Raw genomic sequence first — 17244 nt, forward strand, 5'->3', positions numbered from 1 at the left:
TTGTAGTGGGGCACTGTTTCCCTTCTTCCCTCTTTCCCTTCTAGAAGTGTCTACTGTAATATTGTTGTTTCATCATTATGTATTAGATGTGATTGAAGAAGGTATCTTATTAGTTTATAGGCCACAGTGACACTTTGGCACTATTGACACATTAGACCAGACAATTCCTTGTCCTGTGCATTGTACAATGTTTAGCAGCTTCCGTGGCCTCTACCCACTAGATGCCAGTAGCAGCCACCTCCTTCCCAGTTGTGACAATCAAAAATGACTCCAGACCTTGCCTCGTGTTCCCTTGGGGACAAAAGCACCCTGGGTTGAGCATCACTAGGTCACAAGATGATGCGGGTTATACCCAGCCCGATGGAGAAGCCTGTGTGGTCACGTGGGGACCCTGCACTTTGAACTTGATGAGGTGCCTGGGTGAGGTTTTAGCTTGACTCCCTTGGGGAGAGAGCATGTATTATTTGGGAAGAAGGGAGAAGTGGATATTTGATGACCAAATGGATGGACTATGGCATAGACTGCTAGGTCATCACCAGGCCTGTTTCTCTTCCTGAGTCCATAGTTAGACCTGTGCTTTCCGGACTCCCTTCCCATCATTGCTCCACGTCTGGGTTCCAGCCCACGGAATGTGTGCGACTTCCAGCCCGGCCCATAGAGACCTCCTGCATGCGATCCTTTCTCTCTTCCCCCTCTGAGGGCTGAGTGTTGACATCGCGATGGCCTTGGAAGCCAGGTGTTAAAGATGAGAAAGCCTTGATCTGCTTGGGTCTTTCTATAAGCAGAACCAGTTAAAATGCCTCTCTCAAACCCATGGATTAGTATATTGGTCTATGAGAAATTAGCATTTAATTATGTGTGTGATTTTTTAAAATTACTTTTTAAAAATTGTGGCAAAATACATATAACAGAATGACCATCTTAGCCATTTCTAAGTGTCCAGTTCAGCGGTATGAAGTACCTGCACATGGCTGTGCAACCATCATCCATCCCCAGAACCTTTCCATATGGCCAACTGAAAGTCTGTTCCCATGAACAGTGTTCCCCACCCCCCCAGCCCCTGGCCGCCACCATTCTGCTTTCTGTCTCTGTGAATTAGACTGCCTTAGTACCTCATAGGACTGAAATCCTACAGTATTTGGCCTTGTGTGACTGCTTATTTCACTTACGCATTTAATTAGAAAGCTACCAAAATGTGGGGTGTGTCCATTGTACCAGCAAGAATTATAGATTCAGTGCCTGGAACAGAGTAGATACTCAAATAACTGTTTGCTGAGTGAGTGAACATTCAGTTATTGTAGTCAGTTTGAAACATTTGTTTAGACTATTCTATTGTATTTAATTTGCAAATTTATTGTTTTAGAGTTAGATACAAGTTAGATATATGTTATAAGATATCTAATTTTATGTGTAATATTCACTTAAGAAAACTTATAATAAATTAACGTTGGAGGCCCATGACTTTTTTTTCTATACATTATTCATTTTAGGGAAACACTGCTATACTGGTTTGTTTGGAGAGCATCTATTCTAAGAATGTTAAATCAAATACTTGCCTTAATTTTCTGTTGCCCCAAAGCAAACCAGACTAGAGTTACTGAGAAATGATTATAGGAAAATGACATAGCAGTTTGAATAATAACATGCCCAGCCAAACAAAAGCTTTTTAATTTCACCGGGAAGGAAATAATGGCAGTAAAAACACACCCCCTTTCTTTGGTCCTGTGGTTAAATCGGGATGCCACAGACACCTAAGTACTGACATTTCTCTGTCTAATGGGAGAGGAAAGGTTTTCAAGGAAAGAACCAGACAACGGTCTGAAGTCTCTCCTTTAATCCTAAACCTTGATCTCTCTCATCACTAGTTCTGGTTACTTTTTATTTTCAAATTGTTATGGAAAGATGGTAAATTGCCTTTGTGGTTCTTAAAAACAAACATTAACCTACAATATATGCTCTTCTATCAAACTATACTGTTTATTCAACAATTTCACTCCAGTCAGGACATAACTAGAGTGGATTATGAAGCATCCTTTCACTTACTGAGTGTGTTAGCCTAAGTGCCTAGACTGACAGTGTTTGGGAGACAGTTAACTGCTATTTGGTCCCCCCTTCCCTTGTCTCCTTCCATCTAATGTTAGGGTACCAATGGGAATGATCACTTCCTCACTTCTTTTTTCTTTTTAATTTTTTTAAATTCATTTTAGAGAGAAGAGGAAGAGACAGAGAGAGAGAAGGGGGAGGAGCTGGAAGCATCAACTCCCATATGTGCCTTGACCAGGCAAACCCAGGGTTTCGAACTGGCGACCTCGGCATTTCCAGGTCGATGCTTTATCCACTGCGCCACCACAGGTCAGGCTCCTCACTTCTTTATAACTATACTGGATCATATATATTTACAACTATAATTAGGTAGAATGGGATTTCTCTTTCTAAAGAACATTAACTGCTAATTTCATAAACAAATACATCATGGAAGTTGTAGGAAATAAAGCTTTCTCTAAGAGCATTTCAGAAACTACTGACGATCTCAAAAAAAAAAAAAAAAGCTGAGAAAATCTTTTTAGAACTCAAACTAAACCAACCGTGAGTCTCAAATCTGATCTGCTGATTTAGATGCAAATAATTTTTATGAATTAGTAAACCAAGGAGGAATGTTGTAAAGAAACCAAACTAAAAAGCAACCACTAAACCAGTACCTAGTCTATGAATTTTCTAATTAAATTAGAGCAAAACCAGAACACTATAACATTTTGTTTAGCTAGACACCTGGAAAGCATTTTTTAAATTAGCATTATTTTCTCCTTTTACACCAGAGGTATAGAACTTTCAGGCACATTTTTTTTTTTTTTTTTTTTTTTTTTTTTTTTTACAGAGAGAGAGAGTCAGAGAGAGGGACAGACAGACAGGAACAGAGAGATGAGAAGCATCAATCATTAGTTTTTCGTTGCAACACTTTAGTTGTTCATTGATTGCTTTCTCATATGTGCCTTGACCGCGGGCCTTCAGCAGACTGAGTCAGCGACCTTGGGTCAAAGCTGGTGAGCTTTTGCTCAAACCAGATGAGCCTGCGCTCAAGCTGGCGACCTTGGGGTCTCGAACCTGGGTCCTTGGCATCCCAGTCCGACGCTCTATCCGCTGTGCCACCGCCTGGTCAGGCTCAGGTACATTTTTTAATGTGTTATATTTTTTGTTTGTAAAACATGCATATTGACCAGTTACAATACAAAAATTAAATAGCCTCTATGGCAACCATAAGACAAAGACTGTGCCTCCCATACCATCACTAGCTCTAAGTTAGGGCTACAAACAGCTGGAATTCTGAAATGAATCAGAGTCATGACTTAACCACAATGAACACTGACTTGGGAGTTCCAGGTTTAATGCCAGTTCTGCTTCTGATGGTTTGATTTTGAGCAAGTGACAAACAACTTGAGAAAGATAGTCCAGACTGGTATTGCCCCATAGAACTTTCTGTAATGATGGAAATATTCTCTGCTCTGTTCAAAATGGTAGCCACATGTTACTGAACACATGTGATGTGGCTGGTGTGACAAAAGAAATGGATTAAAGTTTTTTTTTATTTGTTGATTTGGGATAGAAAGAGGATGAAAGAGAGAGAGAGAGAGAAACATCGATCTGAAACATTGATTTGTTGTTCTACTTATTTACGCATTCATTTGTTGATTCTTTACGTGCCCTGACCTGGCATCGAACCCGCAACCTTGGCTTCACAGGGTGATGCTCTAACTAACTGAGCCATCAGTCAGGGCAAAGGAAATAATTTTCTTTTTAAGTGAAAGGGGGGGAGATAGTGAGACAGACCCCTGCATGTGCCCTGACCAGCATCCACCAGCAACCTGTCTGGGGCCGATGCTTGAATCAACTGAGCTATCCTCAGCACCCAGGGCCGACACTTGAACTAATTGAGCCACTGGCTGCAGGAGAGGAAGAGGGAGAGAAGGGGGAGAAGGAGAGGAAGAGAAGCAGATGGTTACTTCTCATAAGTGCCCTGACTTGGGAGCAATCCTGGGATGTTTGTACACCGGCTGACGCTCTATCCACTGAGGCAACCAGCCAGGGCCCAAAGAAAACACATTTTAAATTGTATTTAATTTGAATTAATTTAAGTAGTCATATGTGGCTAATGGCTACCATACTGGACGGACAGCAAACATTTCTCGCTCTCATTCAGCAAGCTTTGGAACGCCTGTAATCTGCCCAGCTCCAGGTGACGTGGGGAAGGTGGGGCATCACAAGGTTTTTGCCTTCAAGGAGTTAACTAGGAGACAAGCTAAATCAGTATTTGTTATACAGGACATGTGCTGCAATAAACGTGCAGAAAGCACGGAGCACACGGAGGGGAAAGTAGTTACCGGAAGGTGACTCATCTCTAAGGTCCTTGTGAGCTCTACAACTATGAAAACTAATCTTAGCAAATATTTACTGAGCACCTCTTTTCTGTCCAGCTCATTTTCAGCTTGATTTCTGAGCACAGCATTACCGCTCAGAGGTATGGATAGTAACTGACAAATACCGTCTGCACTCTTAATTTGTAGTAGCTGACAGATACTCTCGGCACTCTTATTTTGTAGATTCATCCATTCGATATTTAGGGAGTGTTTATCTACCAAGCACTTGTATGCAAAAAAAAAAAAAAAAAAAAAAAAAGAATTTGATATTGTTTTCAAGTTGATCTCAAAAGTGTATAGTGAAATAAAAACAGACTTTGAGTCTATTTTTCAGGAATGCAAATTACCAGGAGATGGGTTTGGTTATATTTAGAATTGATAGTGTTTCAATTCAGTTCAATTCACTTTTATATTTATTGGTCTAAATATGACTTAGGCAGTCTTATTTAGAACTGATGGTGTTTCAAGTATTATTTCAACTACCTACAGCCAAATCAGCAGCATTGATTGGTAGTAATAATAAAGACAGTTGGCCCTGGCTAGGTGGCTCAGTTAGTTGGTTAGGCGTCCTCCTGGTACGCCAAGGTGGCTGGTCCGATCCCTGGTCAGGGCACATACAGGAATCAACCAATGAAAGCATAGATAAGCGGAACAACAAAAATCAATACTTTCCTCTCGCGCCTCCTCTTTCTTCTGTCTCTAAAATCAATAAATTTAAATAAAAAAAACGAATAAAGAAAGTAGAAGTGAAAGGATTAGGCATGTTTGTCCATTTAAAACTTCCCGTAGAAAAGAGAAACGAAAAGCTACCCATTAGTTCTGCGTTAGAATATATCAGAATAAATATTTTGAGGAGCTATTTCTTAGAAAAGATTCTTTTCTATTGTTAGCTAGGTATAAATACACATTCCTCTTTCAGTGTTCTGTGGCTTCTTGTTTACTGGTGTCTGGTTATAGTATCAAGTCAGTATTTTTCTTTTTTTGTTTAATTTTTTTAATGATTGATTTTTAGAGAGACAGAGAGAGGAAGGGAGAGAGAAAGAGAGAGAAGTGTTTATCTGTTGTTCCACTTAGTTGTGCATTCGCCTGTTGCTTCCCATACATGCCCTGGCTGGGGCCTGAACCTGCAACCCTTGCATTTCGAGGGGATGCTCTAACTGACTGGGCTAACAGGCCAGGGCTCAGGTCAGTATTTTTCTATGTATTAGATCATGTCTTATTTTACATAAAACTCTTCTTTGCCTTGAATGCCTCTTATTTATTGGACATATACATATTTATTTCAACTATTACTTACTTAGTTGGCCAGTATGCAAGCAATCAATTATACAAAAGCAAGTAAGAGCTGGATCTTCTCAAGCAGAGAATAAAGAAAGTAAAACAGAAGAGAGTTGAGAAAGAGGCATTTACAAAACCACCACAGTATTTCAGAGGAGGAAGCAATTACTTCCAGATGAGAAATTCAGAGAAGGCTGGGGGAGGATGTGGCACTGAGCTAGACCTTGAGTCCTGGAGGAAGCGGAGCATCTGCACATGCAGAGAAGGAAGCATAAACCATTTCCGACCGGAGCGCAGGCACAGAGGCCAGAAAGCAGAAAGCCGGGGAGGAGAAGAGTCTGGGTTGAAACAAAGGGAAAAATTGCTATAACAGAGTAGCAGAAAACGAGGTTAGAAACCGATTGTGGCCAGAACCTGGTCTTAAGTGCTAGGCTGGGTAGTCAAGACTTTGTTTTGTAGGTTGCGAAGCATTTGAACAAGGGAATGAAAAACCAGAGCTGTTCATTAGGAACGATAGTCCAACAGAGGTCTTTAAGATACATTGGGCTGGAAAGAGGCTACGGAAGGGCCAGTTAGAAGGCTGGATAGTACAGCCGTGCAGACCACAGGTCAGGGGGTTCCGAATCAAAACTCTGGGAAGCTATTGTGTGTGGTGATGGAATACGGGGAGGAAGTAAAAAACATTTTCGATTCTATAAATCTTCAAGACAGAGAGGATGGTGGCACTTCAAGCAAATTTAAGGGGTGCAGGAGGAGAAACAGATTGAAGTTGATACAGAAAATATGCTCTTAACATACGGGAGAGAGAGAAAGCAGGGAATACCATGCCCTTCACAAAGGCTAATACAGGGGAGGCGGCATCGGCAGTGGAGTCAGGTCAGACAGATAATCAAGATCACTAGGATTATCCAACGTTAGAGTACAGACATGAAATAAATTAAAATGAAGCTATTCTCCTATTAAATGAAAGCATAAATCAGAAGTAATTTCCTGTCACATTATGAGATGGAGTTTGATACTACCATTCTGGTTGTATCCACAACAGCAACCGTGGTCAACTGATAATCATCATATTTTCTAATAAATGGAGTCATGGGAACTAGCAGTATAAGTCAGTGGTAGTCAACCTGGTCCCTACCGCCCACTAGTGGGCGTTCCAGCTTTCATGGTGGGCAGTGGCGGAGCACCCAAAGTATAAATAAAAAGATAGATTTAACTATAGTAAGTTGTTTTATAAAGATTTATTCTGCCAAACATAGCAAAAATCCGACATAAAGTACTTGGTAAGTAATTATTATTATATGCTTTAACTTGCTGTAATTCTGCTTTATAAATTTTATAAAGTTACTTCCCTACGTTATAAACCACCATTACTGTGGAACCGGTGGGCGGTTAGAAAATTTAACTACTAAGATACAAAAGTGGGCGGTAGGTATAGAAAGGTTGACGACCCCTAGTACAGGTGAAGAAAGAGCTAAGGCGCAGTTAGAGACAAATAAAACATTTTGATTATTTTATTTTTTAATTTTCAAAAATTTTCTGCCATGAGACAGGAATGCATGATAGAAATGGCTCAACATCTTCACATGAAACACTTGGATTCATTTTCATTCACAAGTTTTTCTATAAACATCTACAATTTTATAATCCCACCCACTTCCAACCATTATCACAGATTTGATTGACTGATAGACAGTAGTTGCCAGCAACAGAGCTGGAATGCGTTCTGCGTATTAGTAGTGTCTTTTGAAACTACCACCCAAGAGTATCACAATCATAAATCTCATTGTACACAGCAACCCCAACGGTGACTGATGTTCCCACATAAACTCCCTGCTGACCATGGAGAGAGCTTGAAGAAATGCTTTTTCTACTTTTAGAACTACTTGTTCATCTCCTAGTATTTTTCTTGCAGGCAATATCACATGCTGACCTGATGATTTAGTCACCACTGCCAATAAGTAAACATACAATATATGCCTGATACTTAACGATGCTCTCTGATAATTATGTATTAAAAAAAAGATGGGTTGCTTGGAATCCATATCTCTTCTTTTGAAGAGAGCTACTTTGAGATGTTTTTTTTTTTTTAACAGTTGTAAACAAAAGGAAAGAGATATACATGGACATACATCTATACACTTAGAGATACACACTGAGTATTTTCAATGTGGCATATATCTGCTTATATAGAGATACATACAAACAGAGTAAGTGTCCACACTCACCCCTTCACACACACCCACACCCTTACATACAGCATGTGAATAAAAAATGTCGTGAGTGTCAAAAAAAAAAAAAAAAAAAAGAAAATATGCTCTTGAAAGGAAGAAGTCAATTTACACTGTATTCTGGAAATACACATATGCGATTCATTTTGAAAGTGAAAATGTGAGCTGCACTGGGGGACATCTTGACTTCTGCACTGTGACAATGAGTGTCCAGGGTATTTGTATTCAGTGTTGTTTTGTTATTTAAGTATATTTATGTTCTCACACTGCTGAGTTGGAGAAATGCCTCTAGTAACCTTAACCTGACCTTCCTGGTCAGCCCAGTGTCTGAGGTATATAGATTTTTTGCTGCATTCAAATCTATAACCAAGGAGATTCTTAAAATAGCACACAAGATCTTTATCATTAACGATAACAAGAAGTGCCCATCCATGGATGGACTCAATTTCAGCTTTTAGCTTACTTGTTCTTTAAACACTTAAACTAAAGGGCTTTCTAGATTAAATCTGAGGTGGTTAATATATTTCAAATAATAAGTGTATAGACAATTTCTGTCATTATCATGACTAATGCAATCAAATATAATTTCCCAGTTGGAAAAAGTAATTTTCATTTATACAATCTTTCTAAAAAGGAATATTCAGGTTTCAGTAGAATTGGTTAAGATCAAAAACATTTTTAAGGGTTTAACAATTGTTAGAAATTACTGATGTTCTCAAAGAAAGCTCAGAAAATCTTTAAAAATTCAAACCAGAAATTTAGTTTAAAAAGAAAGAATAGAAGAAAGCAAAAAGAAAAGAAAAAATTCAAACCAAACCAAAGTACTTTCTGCATAGGTGGAGACGGGAGATCAGTTATGAAAAGTGAGTCCATTTCTAACACAAAATGTTCAAAGCAGTACCTTCCTCCACATCTGTGGTGTTTATTTTCAATATGAAAAGAATTATAGTTGGAATATGCAGTAGACCTATCTACTCTGATATTTTGAATGCTATATTTAACTTTACTCATTTAAAACCTTAAGAGCTATCTTTATAAAAAAGCTTTTTGTTTTTTGAGAGAGAGGAGGGCCCAGACTTAAGGACTTAAGGTATGTTGAGACACCAATCTCACTTCCTTTCTTTGGCGCACTTCAAAATACTAGCTAAAACACCGGAGGTTCCTGCCTGCCCTGTGGTGGCGCAGTGGATAAAGTGTGGACCTGGAACGCTGAGGTCACTGGTTCAAAACCCTGCACTTGTCTGGTCAAGGCACATAAGAGAGTTGATGTTTCCAGCTCCTCCCCCCTTTCTCTCTCTCTCTCCTCTCTAAAATGAATAAATAATGAAAAATAAATAAAACATAGGAGGTTCCTTTGTGGGAACAAGAAGACTGCCACCCGCCTGGCAAGTCAGTTTGGCCAAAGGAAAGTGTAGCAAGATCTCACACTGATGGTTTTACTATGAAGCAAAAAACCAGAATAATAATGTGGGATACAAAAAATAAAAGAAAAAATTTCCCTCCAGTGATATGTAGGAAAGGAAACTGTGGGAAAGGCACAAACAACTGATTTTAAAGTAAGTTTTATCAAAATTACCCAGTGACTTGTTTCCATTTTGCCCCCTTTTTTTTTAAGAGCAGACTTGACTTCTTAATACATATTTTGGTTAATCAAGCACCTTCATTTGTGGAAACCTTTTTTGGGGCCACTGATATGCTAAGCCTGCGCTGGAGCAAGGGCGACAGTGCTGCTCCCCTACAGAAGCTGTCAGCACAGGGGCTGTAGCGGGTATGTGGTGGAGAGGGGGCGGGGCAGGAGGAAAGGGCACACATCTGTCTTTGCTGATTAGTGTGGCATCTGCATTAGCCAATACGGATGTGCTTTAACTTACTTACGCTGTGGACGTGTTCCCGAGAAGTTGTATATAAACTGATTTTTTATTGTTAATGAAATCTGAATGGCTGTGCTATATTTTCAGAATTCCTTTACTTACGTTTCTGATTGGTCTGCAACTGGCAGAGGTTTTCTAAGACTCTGAATTTCTCTGATACTTCTTTCCTCTCATGTAGTCAAACCCTGTTAATCCTAATACACGTTTATTGGTTATGATTTTAAAAATTCTTCTATATGTGAAAAATGTGTTTCCTCTACCTTATCAATTTAAACCTTGCACATCTGTATTTATCTTATTCCATATATTTATAAATCTGTATTTCCGGCTATTCCATAGATTTGCTGATATTATGACTGTTACTCCATGATAATAGTAATAATAACAGCATTTACTGAGCACTTACTATGTACTAGGCATTGTTCTAGTCTAAGAACTTTCATGCATTCATTTATTTAAACCTCACCATTCAATGAAGTAGATATTATTCTTCCATTTTACAGATGAAGAAACTGAGGCACAGAGAGATTTGAGCAATTCTCTTAAGGTTACACAATCAGTAAGTGGCAGAACTCTAACATTAGAGTTTCATAAATGAGGTTCACAACTGTAATGGAGTCAGACTTGGAAGGCTTTATGCCTGGAAGTGGTCTTTTCTGCTTACATTCCATTTGCTAGAATTGAGTTACATGGCTGCACCTAATTGCAAGGAAGGCTGGGAAATGTAGTCCAATTTTATGTCCAGAGGAAAAGAGAAATGCTTTGGGAAATGTTAAGTAGTCTCTAACTGTGTGACCACAAACTAGTAAACCACAATTACATAACTTGTGATAAATGCTGTAAAGGGAAAACAGTATGGACTTTCCTCAAAAAATTAAAAATGGAACTGCCTTTGCACCCAGTGATCCCACTTCTGGGAATTTGTCTGAAGAAACATGAAACATTAATTTAAAAGAATACATGCACCCCTATGTTCACTTCAGGGTGATTTACAACAGCCAAGATCTGGAAGCAGCCCAAGTGCCCATCAGTAGATGAGTGGATAAAAAAGCTGTGGTATATTTACACAGTGGAATACTACTCAGCTATAAAGAAAAAAAGGAAATCTTATCTGTGCGACAGCTCAGATGGATCTGAGAGTATTATGCTAAGTGAAATAAGCCAGTCAGAGAAAGACAAACACCATATGACCTCACTTATTTCTGGAATCCAATGAACAAAATAATTTAACAAACAAAATAGAAACGGAAGCATAGATACAGAGAACAGACTGGGAGGGGGTTTGGGGGGATGGGTGAAAAAAAAGGTGAACGCATTAAGCAAAAAATCTATGGGTGCACAATGTGATGGGCAGATGTTTTGTTGAATTGTAGGCTTGAAACCTGTATGCTTCTGTGGACCAATGTCACCCCAATAAATTCAATTTAAAAAAATTGAAAAATAAAAAAGGTTCACCTAAAATATTCTGTAAAGTAAAATAGTATATATGAGTGAGAATAACGGAGAGGCGATGAGGAGCTACATAAGGAATGTCCTTTGTTATGAGGTAATTTTTAAACTGAGACCTGAAAAATAAGAAGACAGAGTGGTCGGAGAAGGAACATTGTAGGCATGTACGGAGTGCTCCGAGGGAGGAACAGCTGGGAGAGTCTGAGGACCTGGAAGCCCCGTGTGGCTGAGCCCGGGAGACAGCGGCCTGAGACGAGGCTGGGGAGCTGGCCAAGGGCCACGTCATGCAGCGCTCCATAGAACATAGTACAGAGTCAGAATTTAATCCTAATAGTAATGAACAGACATGATATTTTGGTATTTTTAACAGGAGGTTAAAACGGGACTCTTTCTGACTCACTTGCAGCTGAAATCCCAATGACCCCCACGTTCCGAGGTGAAGTGTGGGGGACGAGTGAAGAGGTAAAGCAGTCACTACACTCAAACTGATGAGTAACTAAGACCAAGTAGGCTGAGGCATGAAGAAACGATTTTTTTTTTTTTGGAAAGAGAGACAGACAGAGAGGAAGGGACAGAGAGATGAGAAGCATCAACTCGTAGTTGCGTCACTTTTAGTTGTTCTTTGATTGCTTCTCACATGTGCCTTAATGGGGGTGTGGGGTGCTCTAGCAGACCCAGTGACCACTTGCTCAAGCCAGCGACCTTGGGCTTCAAGTCAGAGACCATGGGGTCATGTCTATGATCCCACGCTCAAGCTGATGGGACCTCAATCCAATGACTGGTGTCCTTATAAGAAGGCCATGTGAGGACATAGGGCACATACAGGAACAGATCAATGTGCCTGTTTCTCTCTCTCTTTGCCTCTCACTAAAATCAATAAACAATATTAAAAAAACCATTTAGATAGTAATGTGTAAAACATAAGTGAATGTGGCTGTCAATAAACAGTGTATGCTTTTTTGGGGGGGTATTTTTCCGAAGTTAGAAGCGGGAGGCAGTCAGACTCTCTCATGTGCCCAACCAGGATCCACCTGACATGCCCACCAGGGGGCGATGCTCTGCTTATCTGGAGTGTTGCTCTGTCACAACCAGAGCCATTCTAGCACCTGAGGCAGAGGCCATGGAGCCATCCTCAGCACCTGGGCCAACTTTGCTCCAGCGGAGCCTTGGCTGTGGAAGGGGAAGAGAGAGACAGAGAGGAAGGAGAGGTGGAAGGGTAGAGAAGCAGATGGGCACTTCTCCTGTGTGCCCTGACCGGGAATTGAACCTAGGACTTCCCACATGCTGGGCTGACACTCTACCACTGAGCCAACTGGCCAGGGCAAACAATGTATGCTTTTTTTGAGACCCAATAGAAGTAGAGGTTTAATAGTAAAAGAAGATATAGTCAAACCTCTTAATAAGTGGAATCCCAAAAGTTTTTATCACATGAAATTATGGTCACATTATCAAAATGTTAATTTGTTTGCTAGTTATTATGATTTTGCTTGTTCTGATTTATGAGATGTATAAAAATAGACCTATTATTACAAATGTGTGCCATACACTGAACTGAGAAAGTCTCAAATTATCCCAAAGTAGTTTCATTTTCTGACCTTGTATCCTGAAGAAGATACTCCCTTTACCTGGGACTCAGCTGAGAACTGCAGCCAGCTGGAGGATGGTGCCAACTACCCACCGAGTTCTGTCTCCGTTCATAGTAACGATGTGGCTCACAGATAATCTAGTCTACCATTTCCGTTTTCCTCTTTATTGAATGTATGGGGGTGACATGGTGAACAAAACTGTACAGGTTTCAGGTGCTCAATTCTATAGTGCAGCACCTGTTCACCATACTGTGTGTCCACCACCCGCCATGTCTCCATCCATCACCATTTATCCCGCCTATGACCTCTTCCAGCCCCCACCGCCACCCGGCAAGCACCACTGTGGTCCATGTCTGTGAGTTTTCTCTTCCCCCCCTTTTTCCCCAATCCCTCCACCCCTGTCACTCAGTCTCCCTCTATAATTATTTTCTGTCAAGAGTTACAGCTGGCTTGGTGCACCCATTACACTGAGTTTCATGAATTTGACTACTCTTGAAAGATACTGGTAAAACAAATAAATGATGTTTGGAACACTTATGATTAAAAAACAATTATGATGCAATATATTTCTTTGGTTGATGAGCTTTCATGATATTGTAGGACATAAGGGGAAAAATGTAAAATGGAATAATAAAGTAATAAATGAAAATTGTTATTTTTTATTTTTATAAATCATGAATGTATTTTATTAGAATGGACCTATATACTCTGTCTATTCAATAAATAAATATGTAATGAATTGGGGGAAAGTATTAGTTGAGTAAATTATGTTTATAGAAAAACTCCTAAAACACGGTCCATAAAAGGCATTAAGCCGGTGTTTCCCAACGGCCCCACAGGGGGGCAATTCGATAGTTAAAGGGGGCAATTTGAAAATGGACTCAACACGACTTTAACTCTTTCGCCCCGGGCCATTTAAATGCAATGCTAGATATCGGTGCCAAATTTAACAAAAAATGCAATTCTTAAATAATTGCGGTAAATAATTATTAGGTATAATTTCGTTTGACGAGACCAAAATATCAACTGGGTGATTGGCGTCGTCAAGTAAACTTCGTCCTGGGTTCACCGTGGAGCGTGCCGTCTGCCGCGGGGAACCCCAGATGTTTTAAAAACTTGCTAAACAACGCAGTTATTCTCACCTAATTGGCCCATCGCAACTTCTGTAGTGTTTCACATCATTCAGTTGGTGTTAATTTGAAATAAGTGTCAGTCAAAACTGTTGTAAAAGCTCGTTGATTTAATAAATATACATATATATACTGTATAGATATAATTGGTAAGTATTTGATTTTATTTTTATCAATATTAAACTCTTTATTAAGTACTTCTTGCATCGGGGCTAGAAAGCACTAATATTTTATAAATATTATTGGGGCTATAATAGTGCATGCACGACAATTTTAATTTTAGAAGCATAACTTTCCAGAAAATTTTGTCAAGTGGAAAAAATATAGATACCTTTTGATTTGCGGTGGTAGTGTAGTAAATGTGTTATATACATTTAAATAAATATGAATTTTTAGTATACGTTTACTCTATGTCACATTGAATATATTTTAACACATATTTTAATATTAGTTTTTAATTGATCTTATTATTTCTTATAGCCCATAGTAAAATGAGTGGTGCAAGCAAGAAAAAAACTCAATATTCGGAGGAATATTTAAAATTTGGGTTCATACCCGCTGTTCACGATGAGCGGATTCCTTTTTGTCTTTTATGCCAGCAATGCTTGACCAACAAATCAATGAAACGAGGTCGTCTTGAGGCGCATTTGAAGGTGAAACATAGTGCTCATATTAATTCAGATTTGAGTTACTTTAAAACTTTAAAGAAAAATTTTGAAAAAAGAACATTAAAGTCTCTATTTACTGCTCATACTTCAACTAATAATCGTGTTCTTGAGGCTAGTTATCAAATTTCTTTATCCATCGCTAAAACTGGAGAAAATCACACTATAGGAGAGAATTTAATAAAACCGTCAGTATCAGCATTTCTTAAAATGGTTCTTGAAAAAGATGACAAAGATGTAAAAGCTATGCCACTCAGCGACAATACTGTTAGCAGAAGAATAGACGAAATGAGTGAGGATATTGAAAAACAACTTATTGAAAAGCTGAAAACAAGAAAATTCTCCTTGCAAATGGATGAATCAACTTTGAGAGACAGTGAGGCAGTATTGATAACTTACGTAAGATATATTGATAAAGGACATTTTGCTGAAGAAATGTTGTTCTGTAAAAGATTAGAAAGCACCACTACCTCCAAAGATATATATAATAAGCTAAAAAACTACTTAGATGTCAATGATATACCAATGAAAAATATAACATCTGTGCTGCAGATGGTGCTCCCAATATGATGGGCAAGAAAAATGGCTGCTTAAAATTGATGAAAGATGCGAATCCAGAAATGATTCTTGTGCATTGTGTTATTCATAGGAAAAACTTGGTAGCTAAAAACATCTCGCCTGTTCTGAATGAAGTATTACATACAGTAATAAATTGTGTTAATGCTATTAAAGCTAGTGCCAAATGTGAGCGTCTTTTCAAGCTATTTTGTGAAGAACAAAATGAAGACCATGTGAGACTTTTACTTCATACTGAAGTAAGATGGCTATCTAAAGGAAACTGTTTGAAAAGATTTATGGAACTGTTTGATACTCTTAGTGATTTTTTTAAGCGACAAACCTGAAATGAAGTATCTGTTAATAATAGATGGTAAAGCATTTGTGAGTTATTTAGCCGATATCTTTGAAAAACTAAATATATTAAATAAGCAACTTCAAGGAACAAATAAAACTCTTGTTGATGCAGAAGCAAAGATATTTGGTTGCATTACCAATATTGAGTTATGTCAGAAACATAATTAACAACAAAAACTTTAAACAGTTTCATTGGCTCCAAAAATGTGAAGTAACTGATACCGCTTTACTTGTTATTGTCAATCATTTGAATATTCTATCGGCTGATTTAAAAGAAAGATTTTCTGATTTAAAACAAATTGATTTCCCAACATGGATGATGCAGCCAATGTTAGTGATTTGTCTGATATATCAAATATGCAGTATCAAGAAGAACTCGCAGAATTGCAAAATGATGAGTCAGTGAAAGCTTTATTTAATATCAAAGGAGCGATGGCATGGCTTTGTGAGGAAACAGAAATCAAATACCCAAATTCAACCAAATGTGCAAGAAAACTATTGCTACCGTTTCCATCTTCATTTTTAGCTGAATGTGGATTTGGTGCTGTAAATGATTTACTGGTAAAAAAAAAGAAATCGGCTGGCTATAACACAACGTGGAGACTTGAGACTAAAGCTAACCAAATTGGAACCTAATATAAAATCTCTGTGCAGCAAGCATCAAGCGCAAGGATCACACTAAATTAAAATAATAAATTAATATAGAAAAATCTGTATTAAAATTATTTGGAATTTAAATTTGTTTTTCATTATATGTTTTTAAATTTTACTTACTGTGTTTTGTTAACAATTTCATAGTGATTTCTTCCTAGAACCTATCATTTGTTTATTAAGTGAACAAATCAATTTTTTAATGTTAAAAATTATGTATGTTACATAGGGGGGACATAAAAATTTTAGAAAGGTTAAGGTGGGGCATGGCACAAAAAAGGTTGGGAAACACTGCTTCTGTGTTCTATCACCCTCTGCTGGTCAGTGATCAAATTACAGTTAGCCTTTCCCCCACTGCAAAGTGGATTTCTTTCATAAAAACTAAAAAAATGGTTTTGTTCATTTGCTAAATCAAAAACAAAAATATGCTCATGAATAAAAAATTATACCGAAAATAAATACTTCATAAATCATCTGTTTGTGCCTCTCTCCGCCATTTGCTGGGAGCCACTCAATGGAAGTCAGAGACTCAGTTATCTTCTTCGTATCTCTAGTAGCCAGCATACGGCTTTGGCACAATATATATATACACTCAGTAAATATTGGATAAATGATGTGTTGAGGCAATTTGTGTATTATAACAGTCTTCATTTATCGTTAGTTTGTAAAGTTCTTTTGTTTCATAAATATTCCTATGTGGATTTATATAAAATTAGTAGAATAGTTATTTTCAACATATTTCATATAAAATGCTCGTTATTGATATTTTAACTTCAATATATTTTCACAGTTTCAACCCTATGTTCATAGTCAGTTTTATTTACTTTAAAACCCTTCTTCACTATGGAAAACTTTAGGGAAGTGTAAATAATAGTTAATAATTACTGAGCATCTCTTTGTTACTATTTTTCTAAGTACCATATATACATATATAAAATCTCCCTTAATCCTCACAAGCCTATAGAGGCAAAGTCGATTACTATTTGCTTCATTTTACAGGTAAGGAAATTGTTGAATAGTGAGGTTAAGTAACTTCCAGACTGCACAGTTTTGGTTTTT

This window comes from Saccopteryx bilineata, chromosome 11, assembly GCF_036850765.1.
Source record: "Saccopteryx bilineata isolate mSacBil1 chromosome 11, mSacBil1_pri_phased_curated, whole genome shotgun sequence".
Lineage (NCBI taxonomy): Eukaryota > Metazoa > Chordata > Mammalia > Chiroptera > Emballonuridae > Saccopteryx > Saccopteryx bilineata.